We start from the raw sequence: 7,636 nt of genomic DNA on the forward strand, positions 1-7,636 counted from the left end.
GTCAGGATATGCTTTCTTTCTTCAGTGTTGAAGAGTGTTACGAGCAGCTGATGGATGTCATTCCAGGTTGGTTGGTTGTTGTGTTTGGAAGATAGACTCTAGGAGGACATTCATGACCTGAGATTTCTCTCAATAGGGCAGAGTGTGATGTTGCCAGTTTAAGAGGTCTGTCATGCTGAAAGGATGGTAGTATAGGATGAAGCAGCCAGGCTGCACAGAGCCATCATAACTTACTTGTTGGGGCCCTTGGGTCTCCCAAGGAGGGATCTGGAGGGAGGCCTCTGGCTGTCTGACTCACTGGGCTGAGTGGAGTCTCCTCCCTATGGACTTCTGGATTGGACCTGGAGGTTGTGGCAGTGGGGACACAGACAGAGGTGGAGTACCTAGTAGCGGTGGCTGTGGTGGATCCATAGAAACAGGGAGAACATATATCAGGGGCATCAATTGCTTTTCTTCAGGGTACCCCTGAAGGATTGGCTTCATCATATCTTCCTTTTCATCTTCAACGTTTGGGCCATGAGGATCCTACAACATCCCTATTTGCACAGAACTGGACACACAGAGGCAAGGTTTGGGTGATCATCAGCCAAGAATCAATATATAGAAATTGGTTGGGGTGCCCTGGGGTCTTGGTATTCACTCAGTATACAGCCCAGATAGTTTGCAAGTCAAGTGTGCCTTCTGAGGGCCATCCCACTCCAAAGGTAGACAATTCTAGCTTGCACAATGTGCAAAATTTTCCTGGTGTCACTTTAATCCCATGGTCTCCTGAGAAGCCCTTTTTGAAATTTTTAATCATGCAGTCCAGAGCAGTCGGTCCTTGATGTTGAGGTCCCCATTGTTATGTGACAGATTTTATGGCCTATAGGCATAAGTCTGCTTCTGGCACCACAGATGGTGACCCTAGTTACTCTGTTTCCTCCACTCCTCAAATCAGTGGAGCTCCCTAAAAGTCAGCTGCCTCACTGCGCCTCACATCTGCCTGGCTGAAAGCATTGCCAGTGAGTTGGGGTTTCTCCCAGGAAAGAAATCTCTGATGAATTCTAGGGCTTGGACAATTTTCAGGGATCCTTGTACAAAGCCTTCTCAATAGCCTGAACTGACAAAGCATGGGGATGGGATGGCGGGCTTGTGACAAAACAAGTGTACCAAAAAGGGGCCTTCAAGGAAGGGTGCAGCCAGTCCTGGGGAAGGCCTCCCTGGCTCACATCTTGAGGTCTCAACGTTAGACAGAAAGGGCAGTACTGGGGCTTGTTCACTAATTGTGACAAGATATCTTGAATGTCTGATCATATAGTCACATCTGAAACTTTCTCAAAAGAGTCTCATCCTAGTCCTTGAGGGCACAGGGGTCACTTACTCATGGGATGGTCTACATCCCTTTCCCTCCCTGTGTGGCCACCCTGTGCCATGTTGCAGACAAGACAAAGAGAGGGACTTTTGCTGTATCCACCTGGGCACTCCCCTTTTGGGGATGAAGGTGCCTCAGCATTGGTGAGTCAGTATAATCTGCTGACACTGATACCCTGAAGGGTTGATACCACCCTGAGCCATATGAGGTCACCATGAAACCTCATGTTGGGACTCACTCAAAGTCTATAGCAGAGCTCCCTGGAGCTACAGACTCGAACCTGAAAGGCAAGCAGGTCAGGCCACATACACACACACACACTCAGAGGTTAATTTCACATTCCTCCCCACCAACTTGGGCATCCTTGACCTATGTTCCCAATCAGGGAACCCTTAGGAGATGATCAATCTCCTCTTCTGTCCACTGGGATAGGACCTGATTATGGACTAGTCCCCAGGTTCCTAGCTGTCTGGTGAGTTGGTCCATCCATCCACCGAATCCAGTCAGGGTTCATCTGCCCAAAGAGCTGAACCAGTTTGGTGAAGGAGGACCCAGAATATGTGACAGGCCACCTCTTTCACTTTAGGGGTTCCCTGACCTCCAGGTGGTTGCTCCGTCACTCCAGTGACTCAAGGTGCCAGCACGGTTGGAATCTCAATGGGGCCTCCAGAAATGTTACAGAAACCTGAATCCTGTTCAGAGACCAAGTGACACTTGGAGGATTAGAAAACTTAGCTTTATTATACCTGTGGGCCCAGAGGAGTTAACAATTCAAGCTCTGAACCCCACCAGTAGGTTTATACAGGTTTTAGGTTTCCATTAAGTTTGCACAATATGCAAATGATGTGATAGAAATTGACCAATAAGGAGTGAGCTTTTTGGAACCAATGGGATTTTAGGGGTAAATTTCATTTTCCTAGAAGCAAGCCATTCTACAGAAGCCCAAAAGTGGGAAGATAAAGGCCCTGCCTGGGCGGTCTTGCTGATCCCTTTGTGAGTTTTGCCCTTTCAGCACCAAAGTTATTAATGCATTCTTCATAAAATTTAAAAGTAATGCATTTTCATAATAGAATTTATTTTTTATAAACACACTCAAATATGTTTAGCTTCTTTTTACTGTATTTGAAAAGATGCCAAAAGTAGACAAAATTTTGACTATACAATAAAAAAAGAATTCAATAGCATAAAAAAGTAGATAAATATTTGTTCAGCAATTAATGTTTAAATATTTTATTTAGAAATGATCTAGATATTCAACAAATATATATTATTTACCTTCACTTAGTATAACATTAAATTTTGAAGTTGCTAAAAAGTTTGCAGGACTACATTTAAGTGGACTTAGTCCTATAAAACATAATTATGTTGAAGTTTATTTTGAAAATTTTATTCCTTTACACCTATTTAATCACTTGTTATGAATAGTTATGCTTGAATTGATCATTAAAATTTCATGAACTAAACAAATCTACACATAATCCTGAGTTATTTTTTGTTGACAAATTAGGCAGTTATGAAAAATAAAAGTCACAGAATTAAAGAAATTAAAAGTTAAATATACAGTCTTCTCTTTGTTTTCATATATTTTTTTCTATACTGTGCTGGAAATGTATCAAATAATTAATTTTATTTACAGTTTTTCTTAGTTTGAATTTATTGTTTTGTAATATTAACCATCAAGGAGAGAGAACATAAGCTTCCTTGTCTAGTAAGCATTGGCAGATAAAGGTGTATGTCTTCACTATAGTTGATCTGAAGACATTCCTGTTTGCTTGTTTTTATGTTATCAACAGTTTTGGAAGCTAGCTTTATTATAAACATTGTCCCAAATAAAATGTTATAGATTTATCAATTTTATTAAAAATGATTTTTTCTATGCAGTCATCCTTTGCCATCCTCAGAAACTTGACCCCAGAACCTCCATGGCTACAGAAATACGTAGATGGTCAAGTTCATGGTATAAAACTGCATCCTATTTCTTGTATACTTACATAATTTTTAGATTAATTGCAATACTCAGTATAATGTAAATGATATGTAAATAGTTGCTGGTACAGGACAAATCCAAGTTTTGAATTTTGGAAATTTTCTATTTTTTTAATGTTATTGATCTACAGTTGGTTGAATCCATGGATGCCTAACCTTTGTATACAGAGGGCTGACTGTATTTTCATGTGTTTAGAAACACTTAATTTATAGAAGTGCTTGTTTATCTGTAAGCTAATTTGAATACAACTCCATTAAAGGATTTTATAAGTTAATTTAATAATATCATACAGAGGTAGAAATAACTTGTATATGTAACATACACAAATAGATACAAAAACACATAAACATACCTAAATTATAGATACATAGAAACAGACATCTTATATCTTTCATTAGAAAATTTTAGCTATGAGGCAATAAAACATAGTAATACAAGCTCACTGGTTAATCCTCACTTTATCTTTTCATTTGAATTGTGTTCCACCCAAGGAGGCAAGTTACAGTGCCCAATTTATCAATATTTTGCTTTGACATGTATTCTGATGAATGTTGTGAATTAAACTTTAGACCAGTAACTGAGGAGACATCTAGCTGCTGCAAAACCCATCTGAGTGGACAAAATGCAGAGTTCTGTTCCCTAGTAGGAATTTTTTCTCTTTTCTGCCCAAAGTGGTTGCTTTGAGGGGGATCCCTTAGTCTGCTGAGAGCCCTCCATGTGGGACTAAAGTTCAAGTGAGTGTCAAGAACCAAGGGGCTAGGTAGGAAGTGAAAAGTATATGTGGTGCAAAGCAGGGTAGGAAAGGTAGGATTTGAAAGGAACACATCAATGATTCAAAGAAACTGGAGGAAAGATCAAAAGCAGTGACAGGGGAAACAGGAGCAGCTGGCACAGGAAGGGAGAGGACTAAGGAGCCAGACTGAGTTTCCAAATTATCTTTAGTAAAACTGTGTCCAGAAGAAAAGGAAGTGAAAAGTGTTGGTTGAGCATATACTCAGCAAGTATTTAGGAATGACATATTCAGTACACTGAGATGCTTCCCAGATCTTAACTAGTAGTAACTTTATACTTATGAACACAGAAGACTGGGACTCTAACCCAACCTTCAGCTTCTTGCAAATGCATGCTTGCCTGGGACTCTAACACAGTTTGTGTTTGCCTATGACTCCAACCTAGCTTCTTAGAGAGAAGCCCAGAAATCTAACCCAGCCTCTGTTTGTCTGGGACACTAATCTTTATTGTAGTGTATCCTTAAACATATGAATCAGAATCCCTCCTTACCATATTCAATGGATACTTGTCTGGACCAATGATTTGAAGTCAGACTCAACAAAGGATCCCAAATCAATCAATCAGAAGGGAATACAAAGTCTTCAAAGGAGTACCCAAACTCCAGGATGAATCTAGTTTGTATACATTGTACCATCGTAATTGTCAAATAAAACCATACTGTTTAGAGGAGTAAAAACAGGATTTACTCAGGACTTTTGCAATGGCAAAAGGGGATATCAGTATAGAACAGTCTCAATTCCATGTACAGCATGAGGAAGTTGGAATTTATTAAAAAAAAAAAAGAAGCTTTGAGGTGGAGCTCAGGAGATGGAAAATTGCTAAAGGCAAATGACAATGGCCAGATTGTGGTTATACCCATGTAACAGGCATCTTCCTGAAGTCATGCCTGGTTGAACTGTCATAACCTGGTGGATTTTGAAGGATGATATACCTGATTAGATATTGAGGGTAATCAAGCTTAAGGATGAAAGACCCTTGCTAAACTGTTTTAGCAGAGTTCACAGTAAGGATTTTACATGAATGTGCACAGAATGGATTCAGAGATTGTTTAGAAGCATGCCTAAGTTTTGTTGAAGCAAAGAGTCTATCACTACCAAAGAAAAATTGAACAACTATTCCACAATGGATGAAAGGAAGATTATGTCTGGAATACAGGAGATTCTTTAGGGTTTCTATTACTGTTAATCTGCCTTGTGATTAAGTTCAGTGGAAAATTACAACTCATTCTGAGCAGGACTACTAATGGCCCATCCCTTCTGGAATTTTACTAATTTAGCTGCTATCACTTTACCAGTTACACAAATGAGGACTGCCAGTGTCATAAGGTTTCCCTCCTTATTGTGTTGTGATTACATGTGTATATGTGCATGTACAACATATATATATGTACTATATAAATATATATAGACATTTGATATGTATAAATAAGTCAGATGTCTTTGAGTGTTTTAAAAATCTAGATGAATATACATCACTCAAGTACTTTCTTCTTCTCAGGAAGAGGTTAATGTGTTGTGCCATGTTAGGAAGAATTATGACCTTGTTATTGTCTTTTTTTGAAGTTTAAGTATGGCTGAAGTTGGTGGGTGTAGGTGACAATTGAACAAGGGGTAGACTTGTGATGAGAACTTTCCTGGGCTAAGGGATGTACAGATAGCTGGTAAATCATTATTTCTCAGTGCATTTCTAAGTGGGTATCAAAAAGGTATTGGCTTTGGTTCAGCAACTGAGTAGAGTGACCTGCCTTCACCAATGTGAGTGATCTTTCAATCAGAATAGAGAGCCATAGGGGAATGAAAAGCAAAAAAAACAAAAACAAAACAAAACTTACTGTCTCCTGAAACTGGGACATCTATCTTTTCTTGTCCTTGAGCATCAGATATCCTGTTTCTTTGGCCTTTGAACTCTGGAATTTACAGCAAGGGCTTCTTCATTCAAATGTCTTTGGTTTGGGAGTAGCAGTTACACCATCAACTGCCCTTGTTCTTAGAGTTTCAGTCTCAGATTGAATTATACCACCAGCTTTCCTGGTTCTTCACCTAGTGGATGGCATATTGTGGGAAGTTTACCATGTATAACTACCAGAGAAAATTCCTATAAGAAATGTTCTTTAGTATCTATTTCTATATCGCTCTGTCCTATAACTTCTGATTTTTCTAAAGAATGCTGAAAAATATTGGTTTAGGTATGGAGAGTGGTTCTAGGGATATAATTTATAGATGAGTTTTTTGTTTGTTTGTTGGGGGATTTCCTGGAATTGCTCTCTAATTAGATATAAATATGCTAGTGAATCTATTTGCATTAGAAAGCACAGCTCTGTTTGTGCATGGTGTGACCTATTTATGGAGACACACAAAAATATCTACATTGAATATTTCTCATCAATCATTAAAAAAGGAAGAAGTTAAGTATATGTATATGATCTTTTCTAACACTTTTAGAAATCAAGGAATATAACAGAATTGGTTTGTTCCTCCTAATATTGCTGGACAAAGTGTTGGGGATGGGGGAAAGATGAGCTCATACCTGGATATTCAATTCCTTCTTAAGGTTTGGGAAATTTTCAGCCATAATTTCTTCAAATACTTTTTTTATCCCCTTCTCTCTTTATTCTCTTTTTGAACTCATAAATTTTTTAACATTATTTATATTGAATTATTGTGAATATTGTGTCAATTTTCAGTGTAGAGCACAATTTTTCAATTATACATGAACATACATATATTCATTGTCTCATTCATTTTTTCTGTGAGCTATCACAAGATCTTGTATATATTTCCCTGTTCCATACAGTATAATCTTGTGTATCGGGTTCTATATATGCCTGTCAGTATCTACAAATTTTGAACTCCTTTAATCTGTCCCTTCCCACCTCCTTCACATTGTCAACAACAAGTTTGCATTCTATGTTTCTGTTTTGTATTTATGCAGTCTGTTTCTGTTTTGTATTTATGCAGTTTGGTGGAGCCACTGTGAAAAACAGTATGGAGATTCCTCAAAAGACTAGGGATACAATTAACATATGACACAGTAATCCCGCTCCTGGGCACATATACAGAAGGAACTATACTTCAAAAAGAAACCTGCACCCCAGTGTTCATAACAGCATTATTTACAATAGGCAAGACATGGAAACAGTCTAAATGTCCATCGACAGATGACCGGATAAAGAAGAACTGGTATATTTTTACAATGGAATACTATTCAGCCATAAAAATGATAACATAATGCCATTTACAGCAACATGTATGTCCCTGGAAGATGCCATTCTAAGTGTAGAAAGCCAGAAAGAAAAAGAAAAATACCATAGGAGATCGCTCATATGTGGAATCTAAAAAAAAAATCAAAAACAAAAACAAACAAAGAACATAAATACAAAACAGAAACAGACTCATAGACGTAGGAACTCTTTTTGGAACTCATAATTTTAATGTCAGTATGTGTGATGTTCTCCTACAAATCCCTTAAAATGTTCTCATTTTTCTAAATTCATTTTTCCCTTTGCT

The sequence above is a fragment of the Vicugna pacos genome, chromosome 27, assembly GCF_048564905.1.
Source record: "Vicugna pacos chromosome 27, VicPac4, whole genome shotgun sequence".
Classification (NCBI taxonomy): Eukaryota; Metazoa; Chordata; class Mammalia; order Artiodactyla; family Camelidae; genus Vicugna; species Vicugna pacos.